The sequence below is a fragment of the Morus notabilis genome, unplaced genomic scaffold (genome assembly GCF_000414095.1).
Source record: "Morus notabilis unplaced genomic scaffold, ASM41409v2 Scaffold834, whole genome shotgun sequence".
Lineage (NCBI taxonomy): Eukaryota > Viridiplantae > Streptophyta > Magnoliopsida > Rosales > Moraceae > Morus > Morus notabilis.
Genome location: NW_010357939.1, coordinates 92,968 through 107,610, shown reverse-complemented (window position 1 = coordinate 107,610; position 14,643 = coordinate 92,968). Strand labels below are relative to the sequence as shown.

Sequence of the window (14,643 nt, the reverse complement as noted above, 5' to 3'; positions counted from 1 at the left end):
TTCTTGTTTCGGCAAACCCAGCCACAGAGAGAGAGAGAGAGAGAGAGAGAGAGGGAGGAGAGAGAGAGACCCAAAGAGAGAGAGGTGGCCGGAGAGAGGGAAGGAGTGGTGGCTGGCGGTGAAGGAAGAAAGAGAGAGAGGGAGTTGCCGTGGAGAACCAGAGGAGAGAGAGAGAATAAAATGAAAGAAAGAAAGAAAGAGAGAGAAAGTGGGTTGGGCAGCCACGAGAAGGAATGGAAGGGAGAAAGAAAAAGAAAAGTAAGAAAAGAAAAGGAAAAAGAAAGAAAAAGGAAAAAGAAATAGGGAAAAATACAAGAAAATACATTGAAATTAAGTGTATTTTCAAAAACTTTTGGGTGAAAATTGAAAAACTGAAAGTAATTTATAAGTCCTTAAAATAACTCAAAAACTTAATCTTTAATCACAAGATTAATTAGAAAAAAATAATTTTAGGCACACTAATATACTCAATTAACATAATTAAACATGTTTAATTCTTGAAGGCGCTACAGCTCTACCCTCTTAAGGAATTTCACCCTCAAAATTTGAGCTTACCTTAGGATATAAACAGGTATAGATATCGCTTTTGCATCGTTGCTTCTAGTTCCCACGTCGCTTCCTTAACACCATGGTGCTGCCACAACACTTTCACTAATGGTATCTCACGACGGCGTAAACTCTTCCTCTTCCGGTCGAGAATCTAAACTGGTGCTTCCTCGTAAGTTGTGTTATACTGGATCGGCACGTTGTACCATGCATAATAGCTTCCGGATCGGGTTTACACTCACAAAGCATATAAACATGGAACACATTGTACACGTGAGATAACTCAGGAGGTAAGGTGAGGCGATAACCAACAACACCGACTCATTGCACGATTTGGAATGGTCAAATGTATCTTAGCGCAAGTTTCCCTTTCACACCAAAACGAGTGATTCCTTTGCACGGTGAAACTCTTAATAAGACAAAGTTGCCTTCTATCAGCACAATTCTTCATTTAATCAAACTTGGATTATCTAAAAGGAGTGCTTCAACTTGGTGAGTCCTTTAATCTCATACCTGGGCTGATTTAACGTCAGTTACAGAAACACGTACAAACCGTATTACGTGTTACCAGAGGGTAGAAAACTGGTTTATAATGAAAATAGACATCCAGGTCTTTCCAACGAGCTATCACATGCCCTATTTCAAATATTCTAAGCCTTTCAAACACATCTTATAAGAAATTAAAATTCTAAAACTTCAAACACATCTTTTAAAAATTTTTGGGGTGAAAATTGAAAAACTGAAAGTAATTTATGAGTCCTTAAAATAACTCGAAAACTCAAACTTTGATCACAAGATTAATTAGAAAAAATCAATTTTAGACACACTAATATACACAATTAACATAATTAAACATGTTTAATTATTGAGCAGGCTACATTTTGTGCTTAATTATACATGAAGTTACAAATTTAGTGTTACATATGAGAACTTCAAAATGAAATAACTTCTTAAATTATTAGCTAGATGGAGAGATTAAATGAATGAACATCAGTCTTCTTTATTATCCATGTCTGTTAAATTAATGTTAATCTATAATAGATAAGCATTAATTAGAAAAAAAAATCAAAGACAAAGTTTTCGTACTTTTTCTTAATTTCTGAATGATGTCGTCCTTTAACACATTGTCATCCTATCCATAACTTGCTAAAAAATAATAGGTGTTTCGCAGAACAAAGGACTAGTGAACCTATATGAGAAGCCACATTGAATTCAACCTTGATGTCTGCTATTGGACACCAGCCAGGCATGCATATGGCCAATAACTTTTTTTCTATTCTTTTCTTTTGTAATATAAAAGATTGAACAAAAATAGAATTGGATCACTCTCACTTCACACCAAGGAACGCACCATTTTTATGTAGAGAAAGATGCTTTCACATCTCCTTTATCAGGGAAAGAAAAGGTTTCTTTCGTTAAGTACTCCTGAAAATAGATCCGATGGAAACGGAGTAGGCATTGTGGCTCATAGGATTAGAGCACGGAGCTACGAACTATGATGTTGGGGTTCAAATTTCTCCTGGCTCACAACCGGCCGAAACGGGAAGGCCCTTTCCCTTTGAGGATAGAACCTTTATGAATTGTCACATGATGCTCTAATTGTAATTCGATCTATTTATATAAACATTAAAACAAATAAAAATAATAACACATTTAGTACTTTTCGGAGTACAAATTTAGTAGATAACTTGGTCCTATTTATATAATCAAATTTAATCCATTTCTCCCCCATATTTAACTACATGAAAACCTCTAGACTATAAACAAAAAATTAAAAATAAAAAGCGATGAAACATTACATATAACACAACTAAAGAAATATAAGTAGACTCTATGAACTCAGATAAAAAAAAGTAGACTCCATGAACCGGTGGGCTTATATGAACCTTGGGCAGATAGTGGTTAAAGGCGCAAAATGGCAGCAGTCCAGGACCCTTACCATTCCACCAGGGTAAGGACACTCGGGTGAGATGACCACCTATCGATTATTTTAACATTGAAAAAAAAAAAGGAAATAGCAGTACAACTCAAAGTAATCCAGCGGTATACGGCACTCCTGTAGTTGCAGTCAACCAAGCATCTCCCACAATGAAATTCGACACAGTGAAATTCACAGCATCTGTCGCACTTATCACACGGTAACCCGGCCAAGTGACCCTACTACTAGTGTTAGACCCTGGTCCTGAATTATTGAATTCTGCATAGTACAAAGTAGTAAGAGCAAAATTCCCAGACCATTCTTTCCAGCCAGCAGGGTCAATTAAACTATCCATATAAGATTGCATATAAGCTGTTCGAGAATATTGCTGCCATGGCCTTCCTAGGTACGTTCTTGTAGTACCATTATTAGTGGCCAAGTCACTTGCCGCCCTTATTTTGCAATTGTGGATTGAGGTCCCCGTGTTTTGATTCGGGTCGGTTCTTCCTTGCGCTGTAATGGCATTGAATTGGTTCCGAAGCGGCAGCCTCGCGTAAATGTTGCAGTTCTGGAGAACGACGGCCGCATTGCCAAAGATCAATTGTGCCGTAGATGTCGCAGCCTCTGTAGAATTGCCGGAGGGAGTGCGTGTATAAAGTGTCTTGGTAGCCTTCGAAGCTGCATCTATAGAATGCAGACAAGTCGGCGTTGTTTCGGAGTGCCACTGCTTGGTGCTTGATGGCTCCGGCTGTGTTTCGGAACGTTATGTTTATGCCAACAAATCCTTGGCCAGCTACAGCTGCCGAGAGATTTTTAATTAGTTTTGTTTATTAATAGTTAAGGAATATGTATATATTTTCGTTTCTTTATTCATACAATTAAAAAAAATAAAAATATACTAAGCATAACAAAACACAAAAACTTTCTCATGTTATATGACAAAATTTTGAGTGTTTAGTTTTTGTGAACCGAAAACATAAATATTACATCTAAATTAAGCTCACCAAATGTCGCCGAATTAAATGTAGTCCACCCGTCAACCACGTTCCGATTGCCGGTGATTACAGTCTTGTTAATTCCATCCCCAATCAACATCAAATTATGCTTGTTCCTTGGTATAGAAACATGCTCCTCATAAACTCCCCTAACCACATAAATTCCAAAGTACGTAGTGCTATTCCTATTACCGATTGCAGTGTTGTTTGGCGCCGCATTTATAGCCTCACTAATGGTGGTGAAATTCCCTCTGCCATTTTTGTTCACCACCACCATTTGGCTCACCAAAACACCCTCCAAATTAGTACTCGTGATCTGAAGCGTCCTCCTTCTTGTAGCACTTGGAAGTACTTTGTCATTGTCACTATCCTCTGCGTCATCATCAACCCAACCATGCTTGAAAAGTGCAAGAGATATGCTATATAGCTTGGTCCCTATAGAGAGAGGAACAGACAAAGCATTTCTCACACTTGCGGCGGATGTCACTTCTTCAAGACCGTCCAAACACGTTTGTTGATTCGTCAAAACAGCACTGAGCGACGTCTGCAAGTCGTCAGCCTCAAACACGTCCAAGGAGTTTGTGAAGTTTATGGTTTGGTAGGTTTTGGAGAGAGTTTCCAGGGTTAGCTCACCGAGGAGGTGACAATCTTGGAGCGCGCGGATGGTGGTCTCGGGCAATGGGGGACGTCGGGTTTTGAGGAATGAGTTTAGTAAGGCAAGGAAGTGGTTTGCAACCGTTACAGATTTTTGAACAAAAAATCGTGAGTAGACATGTATGGTGCCCGATTGATTAAGTGGCAGAGTGGCTCTGCAGTCAGAAGGGTAAGGAGTGGAGTTGCAGATGGCTTCATGTGATGTATTAGCCTTTATAGTAGTGGAGCTTGTTGAAAGAATAGGAGAAGAGACGAAGATGATAACGAGGAGAAAAATGTTGCAAAAGAGTAGTTTGGCAGCCATGCAAATAGGTGATGGAAAATTGTTTGAGTGAACTAGGCTTATGTAGTAAAGATACATAATGTTGTAATTATTTGGGATAAGATGTCATTACTATTTGTTGACAATGTATTTTTTTGGTATTGAAAAAGAATGCTAATATTTTGACTTATGAAAACTTATTTAATTATGAAAGCGTGTTTCTGGATATTATTTGCTGCTAATGAGAAAAGAAACTATTTTAGCATTAAAAAGAATTTTAAAGCAACTTTTTTCATTTGACGGCCTCTAAAATATTCTTCAATAAATATATATATATATATATATATAAAATACATATATATATATATATATTATTTACAAGGTTTTTTTATATATATATATATATTATTTACAAGGTAAAGATATAATCAGAAGGGCTAGAGTAATGTTGGGTTTTAATGCATTTTGTATTATAAACTTTATATTTTGCAAACAAATCCCAATTTTCAGCTGTGACGACTCGCGCCCTTGCAGCGCGGTCGTCATGCCTTATACTATTACTAATAGGCTAAGTTATAGTCTAATCCATTATGCATTTTTAGACTATAGTCTCTTTAAAATTACGTTCATATTCGGGTAATTTTTTTTTCTTTACTTTAACCCTCGGGTTCTTAACATGTTATGTCATTATGCTAATAACATGTCTTGCAATTACTTTAAGGATTCGGATATCAACTAGTCCCCGAAAACTTGTCTTAACTTATTACAGTCTGTTGTTCTTTACTAAGACAATGGTTGTAATATCCTTTTTTCTTAAAACTGAACATACATACTAGTGTTCTATGTTACATTAATCTGCAGCGGAATTTATTTTCTAAGCGAGCGTAGTGGAGACCACTCCTGTGTACCCATGACATTTCCGCCATCTTGCCTCCACCTGTCCATCAAGCAAAGCCACTATATGGCTGACTGCTTACCTTTGTTACCTGCACGCGAGTAAACTGATAAGCTAACGCTCAGCAAGTATAAACGTGCATACGTCATAAACTAGTAAAAATTACATTACGAGTTATGATGCAAATATGCTCGTGTAAAACATGCGTTAAATTGCTTTCTGTCTTTCTATTCTTACTTCTGTGAGCCTGGGCCCCTGCTTACTTTGCTTGTTACTGTCGGCCTGGGCCCCTGTTTACTGTCTGGTCTAGCCGGAATCTCTTCTCTTTGAGATTTCTTCCCTTGGGAGGCCAGCGACCCGTCAGTCTTTTTACATTTCTGAACTTTGGGTTTTTCATTTCAAAGTGTCAAAAACTTTACTGAATGATATGCAACGTTTCTCTACGTGCACATGCTAACATAAAATGCATAATACTTCTTGCATACTTTAGCTGTGCATAAGGGTAGCCATATGTTGCCCTTCTGCAATCTAGAGCACTAAGCCCTCCAAACACGTATAATCACATGGACTTCGGAACATAAGTAAATTCATAGTTTTAAGTCTAATTACAGCTTACTTGAGTCTAGATAAACATATATGTCTATACTTACAGATAATCCGCTAGGATTCCCACTTGCTTGAAGTTTTTTCCTGTTGCTTCGGCTCTCGTGCCAAAACCTGTTTCATGGAAATAGGTATCAATTTCCTATTCCAAATCACAATTCCTCATACTTAGATTCTTAAATCTAATTTCAAACTCGTTTCTGAACTTTTTCCCCTTAAGGCCGAATTCTAGCTCAAGAGGCAATTTACACATATTTGTGTATCTCGGTCTCTGAATCTTAATCTATTCGTTTCTGAGCTTTAAAACTGCTATTCGTTCTCTAGAATCGAATTACTAACTCATTGCTTACTAACTAGATTTTAGGAAATTTTGGCAGATTTTTGCCTTATTTTTCTCGTTTCCCAAGTTTTCAATAACTCATTCCATTTCCGATTTCGGTACCTGGAGTCAAGATTCACATTCCTGAACACAGATTCCACCATAAATTGAACAAAAACACATTTCCTCCATTTCTAGGGTTTTTCAGATTTTTAGTGTTAATCCAAAAAATTTTATTCATTCGTTTCAATACTTTCATGTTAGACTCCTATCACAATTTTCGACAAAACCTCGGTTTCGTTTTTCAGTTTTACAGATTTTTTTCGATATGAGTTACTATTCATCAAAACGAAAAAGCATGCAGTTTCTCATTAAAAATCCAAAATCTAACATTTAAAAGTTGAGATTCTCCGCTAGAATGCCTCGGGTTATGTTTCTACCGGACTGAACGGAAGGAATTTCGGCAAAAACATGCGATTCCTTAGTTTTCTCTTGATTTTCTCTCTTTTCCCTCTTTTCTCTATTCTCTTGGCCACACTTAGGAAAGAAAACACATTTTGCTTCTAATGTGCTTCCGTGGGCCTCTTTTTAGAATGTAATGAATATTATAATAATATTTCTAATAATATCTAATATTACTTTCTAAATTAAGGAAAATTACTTTAATTCTCATAATTTAATTTTACTAATTCTATTTAAGTTTAACACTTAATTTGAGTGGTTCTATGTTCCCCACATTTTTCTTGTCGAGACCAAACTTTCCGTTTTTCAAAACGAGTCTCTTTCCGGTACCGATAATCTCACACCCGGTACAGGTTCTATACTGCTTTTCTGGACTGTCGAGTACCCTGGGTCAAACTTCTCATGTTGAACCCAATTCTCTTGGGTATCTCATTAGTCAATTTTTTTTCTGAAGTTCTCATTTTAATTGATTCAGAATTACTCAAAATGCGTACCCTCGCGGTATTGGTTTTTGAGCAGTTTCCCGCTTTAACTAACTCGGGAAAATCTTGTTTCAGGAACTTTTGTTGTTTTCCTTACCTATAATATTTCTACTATTTTTCTAACTGGTCATTTAATCACTTATCAAATATTTCAATTTTTTATAACTAAAATATATCCACTAAAATTTCTAACTTTTAACTGATATTTCACTATTCACAACTGATATTTACGAATTTTCTTTGTAAAAATATTCGTATTATAACTTTACACTTTTCGAGAAATTTTACCCCGTACATAAAGTTTCTACATAACATCTCCTTGAAACAGATTGTGTACTGAAGCTAAATTTGGCGGCAGAGCTAGTTGGTAAGCTACCTCTCCTATTTTGCAATGATCTCGAAAGGTCCTATGTACCGTGGGCTCAGCTTACCTTTCTTTCCAAAACGCATCACACCCTTTATTGGTGCGACTTTCAGGAATACGAAGTCCCCCACAGAAAATTTCAAGGGTCTCCGGCGTTTATCTGCATAACTCTTTTGCCGGCTCTGAGCCGTCTTTAATCTTCTGTGGATCTTCTGTACTGTCTCAATGGCCTCTTGAACGAATTCTGTCTTGTGAAGCTGTTTTTTCCGAGTGTCATACCAATGAACTGGGGATCTACACTTCCTTTCGTAAAGTGCTTCATACGAAGCCATGTCGATGGAAGCTTGATAACTGTTATTATACAAAAATTTGATCAATGGCAACTTCATACTCCATGCGCCCTTGAAGTCCACAGCGTAGGCTCGAAGCATATCTTCGAGGGTCTGGATTGTTCTCTCTGATTGTTAATCCGTCTGGGTTTGAAACGCTGTGTTATAGCGTAATTCTGACCCCATCGCTTCCTGAACACTTCTCCAAAAATTAGAGGTAAATCAGCTGTCTTTGTCCGACACTATACTAACTGGTACTCCGTGTAGCTTTACTACCTTAGCCACGTATAACTTAGCTAACCTCTCTAAGGAGTAAGTTATTTTGATTGGAATGAAATGCACTGATTTCGTTAACCGATCCACTACTACCCAGGTGGCATCATATCCGTCACTGGTTCTCGGAAGTCCGGTCACAAAATCCATGGTTAAGTGTTCCCACTTCCATTCTGGAATCTCTAGTGGCTGTAATTTACCAGCTGGTCTCTGATGTTCTGCTTTGACCTTCTGGCATGTCAAGCAACGACTAACATAATCAACTATGTTGTTCTTCATTCGCTTCCACCAAAAATGTTGCTTCAAGTCTTGATACATTTTGGTGGCACCTGGGTGTACGGCATATGGCGTGTTGTGCACTTCTGCTAGTATCTGCTTCTTAATCCCTTCTTGATCCGGTACACAAATTCTTATTTGGTACAAGAGAATTCCGTCCTCTGACAGGCTGAAATTTGACTTTGCATTCTCTACCATCACCATCCTGTATCTATCCATATTTGGATCGCCTTTCTGAGCTTCTCGTATCTCATCTTGTAGCATGGGCTGCAATCTCAGAAAAGCTAGCTTACCAGAGATTAACTCAAGATCTAGGAGATTAATATCTTGTCGAAGCTGTTTGGGCAACAATTCGGTCTCCACTGGAGTCTGCAGTGCTGGATTTCTACTCAAGGCGTCTGCTACACAATTGGCTTTACCTGGATGATAAAGGATTTCACAATCATAGTCCTTCACAAGTTCAAGCCATCGTCTCTGTCTCATATTAAGCTCCTTCTGCGTGAAGAAGTACTTTAGGCTCTGATGGTCCGTATAAATTTGGCATTGAACTCCATACAAGTAATGCCACCATAACTTGAGCGCAAAGACTACTGTAGCTAGCACAAGATCATGCGTCAGGTAATTGCGCTTGTGATCCTTCAGTTGCCGAGATGCGTACGCAATGACCCTGCCATGTTGCATCAACACGGCTCCTAGCCCTGTTTTTGAAGCATCACTGTAGATGTTAAATTTTTCTCCCTCATCTAGAATTGTGAGTACTGGAGCACTAGTTAACCTTCTCTTGATCTCTCTAAAACTCTGCTCACATTTATCTGTCCATTCATACCTTCTATCTTTTTTGGTTAAGGCAGTGAGAGGAGCTGCAAGATGAGCAAATCCCTCCGCAAACCTTCTATAATACCCTTCCAATCCTAGAAAACTTCGAATTTCTGTAAAACTCTTTGGAACTGGCCACTTCTCAACCGTTTCAATCTTTGCTGGATCCACGGTGATTTTTTCCTTGGATACTACATGTCCAAGGAAATGGACTTTATCTAATCAGAACTCGCACTTAGAAAACTTCGCATATAGCTGATGTTTCTTCAACATGTGTAGTGCGATCCTCAAATGTTCTGCGTGCTCCTGTGGATTTCGTGAGTATATAAGGATGTCATCGATAAAAACAATAACAAATTTATCTAAGTAGGATCTGAAGACTCTGTTCATCAGGTCCAAAAACGCTGCTGGGGCATTTGTAAGTCCAAATGGCATCACTGAGAATTCGTAGTGTCCATACTGAGTTTTGAATGCCGTCCTGAAAATGTCTTCTTCTCTAATATTAAGCTGGTGATACTCCGATCGAAGGTCGGTCTTCAAAAACGTGGTAGCTCCCTTCAACTGATCGAACAAGACATCAATCCATGGCAATGGGTACTTGTTCTTGATGGTGACTTTGTTGAGCTCTCTATAATCTATGCACATCTGAAGCGTGCCATCCTTCTTCTTGACAAAGAGGACCGGAGCTCCCCATGGCGAGAAACTCGGTCTTTTTCTGCAGAATTTCTGGAAATAATGCTTAACTTTAAAAGTGCATAACTTGAACTATAGTTGTCCGTTTGAGGTGATTCTTATGGCTATACGAAGTGTAGGATGTCTAGTTTCCAATTATGGAACATATTCATTCAAATTCATCTATAAAGATACCCAGAATTCAACAGAATCATACCTGTCTAGGTTAGGTTCTTTGACTGTTTTTTCAACAACTTGAAAAATGCATAACTTAAGCTACAAAATTCCTTTTTGGGTGATTCAAATCTCCTATCAAAGCTTGGAAAGTATATTTTAAGGTTCTAGCATAGCTAACATTAAAACTTATTGAGAATAATCAAGTCCTTTGCTTTTCCTTGGGCTGCTCCTAGAATGCTCCCCAAAATCATGTGAATCAAGTGGGGAAAGTATGATTAAGTCCAAAATAATAACATTCAAGAGAGAAATTTTAATGAAACTCATACTTTAATAAACTCCAACTTTGACAATTTGGGATTTTAGAAATTAGGTAAGGTCTAAGGCTCTAGAAAAGATTGCCAATAAAGAGCATCACTAAACCAAACAAATTACTACAAAGAAAACAATATTTTTGAATTAAAGAAGGGGAAAACCCTACCTCAAGCTTCTTGAAATCTCTAAGAAATTCATCTCTAATCTTGAAATTGACTTCAAGGTTGAATTTTGACAGCATTTGAAAAGTTTCTACATGAAACTTCCAATGCGCAGAACTCGAGTTACAAAACTCCAAATGACGTGATTCCAACTCCCACACGTCACTAATAATATGTTCTAAATGGTAGTAATGGTAGTTTAGGTGTAGCAATCCTATTTCAAAAAGTAAGTGTCTCAGTTTCTTTATTTTATCAATTCCTAGAAAAGACACCTTTAGTGATTGTTACGGAAATAATAATAAAATATTCTACATAACATGAAAAATTAGAAAATCAGTGCCTAATAGAAATAGGCATCTAGGGCTTTCCAAAGAGCTATCAGAAGCTTAGTTTCCGGTCTGCGAACGTCTCCAAAAATAGATTATACCAGATTGAAACGTGGCTGTTTTTCTGACAAATTTCTGAAAATCATGCTTAACTTTAAAAATGCATAACTTAAATTGTAGTTGTCCGTTTGAGGTGATTCTTATGGCTATATGAAGTTTAGGATGTATAGTTTCTAATAATATAACTATTCATTCAAAGTCATCTCCAAGGATTCCCAGAATTCAACAGAATCGCACCTGTCCATGTTATGTTCTTTGACAGTTTTTCCAACAACTTGAAAAATTCATAACTTAAACTACAAAATTCCTTTTTTGGTGATTCAAATCTCCTATCAAAACTTGAAAAGTCTGCTTTAAAGTTCTAACATAGCTAACATTAAAAGTTACTAGGAATAATCAAGTCCTATGCTTTTTCTTGGGCTGCTCCTAGAATCCTCCCCAAAATCGTGTGAATCAAGTGGGGAAAGTATGATTAAGTCTAAAATAATAACTCATTTTTTAAAAAACTCCAACTTTGATAATTTGGGATTTTAGAAATTAGGTAAGGTCTAAGGCTTTAGAAAACATTATCAAAAAAGAGCATCACTAAACTAAACAAATTACTACAAAGAAAACAATATTTTTGAATTAAAGAAGAAGGGGAAAACCACTACCTCAAGCTTTTTGAAATCTCTAAGAAATTCATCTCTAACCTTGAAATTGATTTCAAGGTTGAATGACCCATGAAAAATAGAGTGAAAGCACTCTATTTTGGAAGCTTGGATAACACCTCTCATAGAGGAAGAGAGAGAGAACCGAAAGAGAGAGTGAGGGAGAGAGAGAATGTGAGAGAGTGAGAGGGGGAGAGAGAGAGTTGACATGAGAGAGAGGGGAGGAGAGATGATAAAAATAATTACAAGTGAGATGTTTGGGTCTTAAAATCAGATTTGAACCATTATGCAACATTATTAAAATGTCCTCCCAAATGTAAAATCAGATTTGAACCGTTACACAACATTATTAAAATGTCTTCTCAAATGTATTTGTGATAAGAAATTGTAATAAATAAGATTTTCAACTCAAAATTGTCTTTTATAAACACTCCTCCTGCCACATAATAGATAAAATAAGTATGAAAATTTAACATGGGTTATTTTTTTATTTTTTATAAAGTTTAGAATACTTAGGATAAAATTATAAATATGTAAAAGTCTAGGGGTATCATATGCCGAAATACGAGCTCACTAAATGCCTAGAAAACAGTTTTCAAGAAATCAAAATTCTGTTCTTTTCTGGTTTTGACAGCTTTTGAGAAGTTTCTACATGAAATTTCCAATGCGCACATCTCAAGATACAAAACTCCAAATGACGTGATTCAAAAAATAGGGTCTCAGTTTCTTTGTTTTATCAATTCCTGGAAAAGATAGCTTTAGCGACTGTTACAGGCATTATCCTAAAAAATTCTACCACAGCCCAAAAAATTACAAAATTAGTGCCTAAGCGAAGTAGACATCTAGGGCTTTCCAAATAACTATCATAAGCTTAGTTTCAGGTATGCTAAGGTCGCCAAAAACACATTATACCATATCGAAACGTGGCTGTTTTTTGGCATAATTTCTGGAAATCATGTTTAAATTTAAAAATCCATAACTTGAACTATAGCTGTCCGTTTGAGGTGATTCTTGTGGCTATATGAAGCTTAGAATTTATGGTTTCCAATTATGTAGGCTATTCATTCAAATTCATCTCCAAAGATTCCCAGAATTCAACCAATTCAAACCTGTCCAGGTTAGGTTCTTTGACAGTTTTTCCAACAACATGAAAAATTCAAAACGTAAGCTACAAAATTCCTTTTTGAGTGATTCAAATCTCCTATCAAAGGTTGAAAACTTTATTTTACCGTTCTAACATAGCTAACATTAAAACTTTTTAAGAATAATCAGGTCCTATGCTTTTGCTTGGGCTGCTCCTAGAATCCTCCCCAAAATCATGTGAATCAGGTGGGGAAAGTATGATTAAGTCCAAAATAATAACATTCAAGAGAGAAGTTTTAAAGAAACTCATACTTTTATAAACTCCAACTTTGACAATTTGGAAATTTAGAAATTAGGTAAGGTCTAAGGCTTAAGAAAACATTGTCAATAAAGAGCATCACTAAACCAAAGAAATTACTACAAAGAAAATAATCTTTTCGAATTAAAGAAGAAGGGGAAAAACCCTACCTCAAGCTTCCTGAAATCTCTAAGAAATTCATCTCTAATCTTGAAATTGACGTCAAGGTTGAATTCCCATAAAAAATAGAGTAAAAGCCCTCTATTTCGGAAACTTGGACAGCACCTCTCATGGAGGAAGAGAGGATGTACCGAAAGTGAGAGAGAGTGAGGGATAAAGAGGACGTGAGAGAGTGTGAGGGGGAGAGAGAGAGAGTTAACATGAGAGAGAGAGAAGGAGAGATGATAAAAATAATTAGAAGTGAGACGTTTGGATCTTAAAATCAGATTTGAACCATTGTGCAATATTATTAAAATGTCGTCTCAAATGTAAAACCAGTTTTGAATCATTATGCAACATTATTAAAATGTCATCTCAAATGTATTTGTTATAAGAAATTCGAATAAATAAGATTTTGAACTCAAAATTGTCTTTTACAAACACTCCCACCGCATACTAGATAAAATAAGTATTAAAATTTAACATGGGTTTTTTTTTTTTTTAAAGTTTAGAATACTTTGGATAAAATTATAAATATGTAAAAGTCGAGGGGTATCATATGCCCAAATCTAAGCTCTCTAAATGCCTCAAAAAGGATTTTCAAGAAATCAAAATTCTGTACAATCATGGTTTTGATAGCTTTAGAGAAGTTTCTACATGAAACTTGAAATGCGCACAACTCAAGTTATAAAAGTCCAAATGACATGATTCTAACTCCCACACGTCACTAATAATATGTTCTAAATGGTAGTAATGATGGTTTAGGTGCAGCAATCCTATTTCAAAATGTAGGAGTCTTAGTTTCTTTGTTTTATCAATTCCTAAAAAAGACAGCTTTAACGACTGTTACAGGAATAACCATAAAATATTCTACGCAGCCCCAAAAATTACAAAATCAATGCCTAATTGAAGTAGACATCTCGGGCTTCTATGATAAGATTAGTTTTAGGTCCATTAATGTCTCCAAAAATAGATTCTACCAGATCAAAACGTGGCTGTTTTTTTGCAGAATTTTTGAAAATCATTCTTAAATTTAAAACTACATAACTTGAAATATAGTTGTCCGTTTGAGGTGATTCTTGCAGCTATACGAAGCTTAGGATGTCTACGTAAACTATTCATTCAAATTCATCTCCAAAGATTCCCATAATTCAAGAGAATCACACCTGTCCATGTTATGGTCTTTGACAGTTTTTCCAACAACCTGAAAAATTCATAACTTAAACTACAAAATTCCTTTTTGGGTGATTCAAATCTCCTATCAAAACTTGAAAAGTCTGTTTTAAAGTTCTAACATAGCTAACATTAAAAGTTATTGGGAATAATCAAGTCCTATGCTTTTCCTTGGGCTGCTCCTAGAATCCTCCCCAAAATCATGTGAATCAAATGGGGAAAGTATGATTAAGTCCAAAATAATAACATTCAAGTGAGAAATTTTAAAGAAACACATACTTTAATGAACTCCAACTTTGACAATTTTGGAAGCTTGGACAACACCTCTCATGGAGGAAGAGAGGAAGAACCGAGAGGGAGTGAGTGGGGGAGAGAGAG

General features: G+C 36.4%; 2 pseudogenes; both read right to left on the bottom strand.

The window, feature by feature from the left end:
• Positions 1 to 2,401: 2,401 nt before the first annotated feature.
• LOC21387083 lies at positions 2,402 to 4,417 on the bottom strand (annotated as a pseudogene).
• A 3,100-nt stretch (positions 4,418 to 7,517) lies between these two features.
• The window catches only part of LOC112095380, a 73,316-nt pseudogene continuing 66,190 nt past the window's right edge, over positions 7,518 to 14,643 (bottom strand).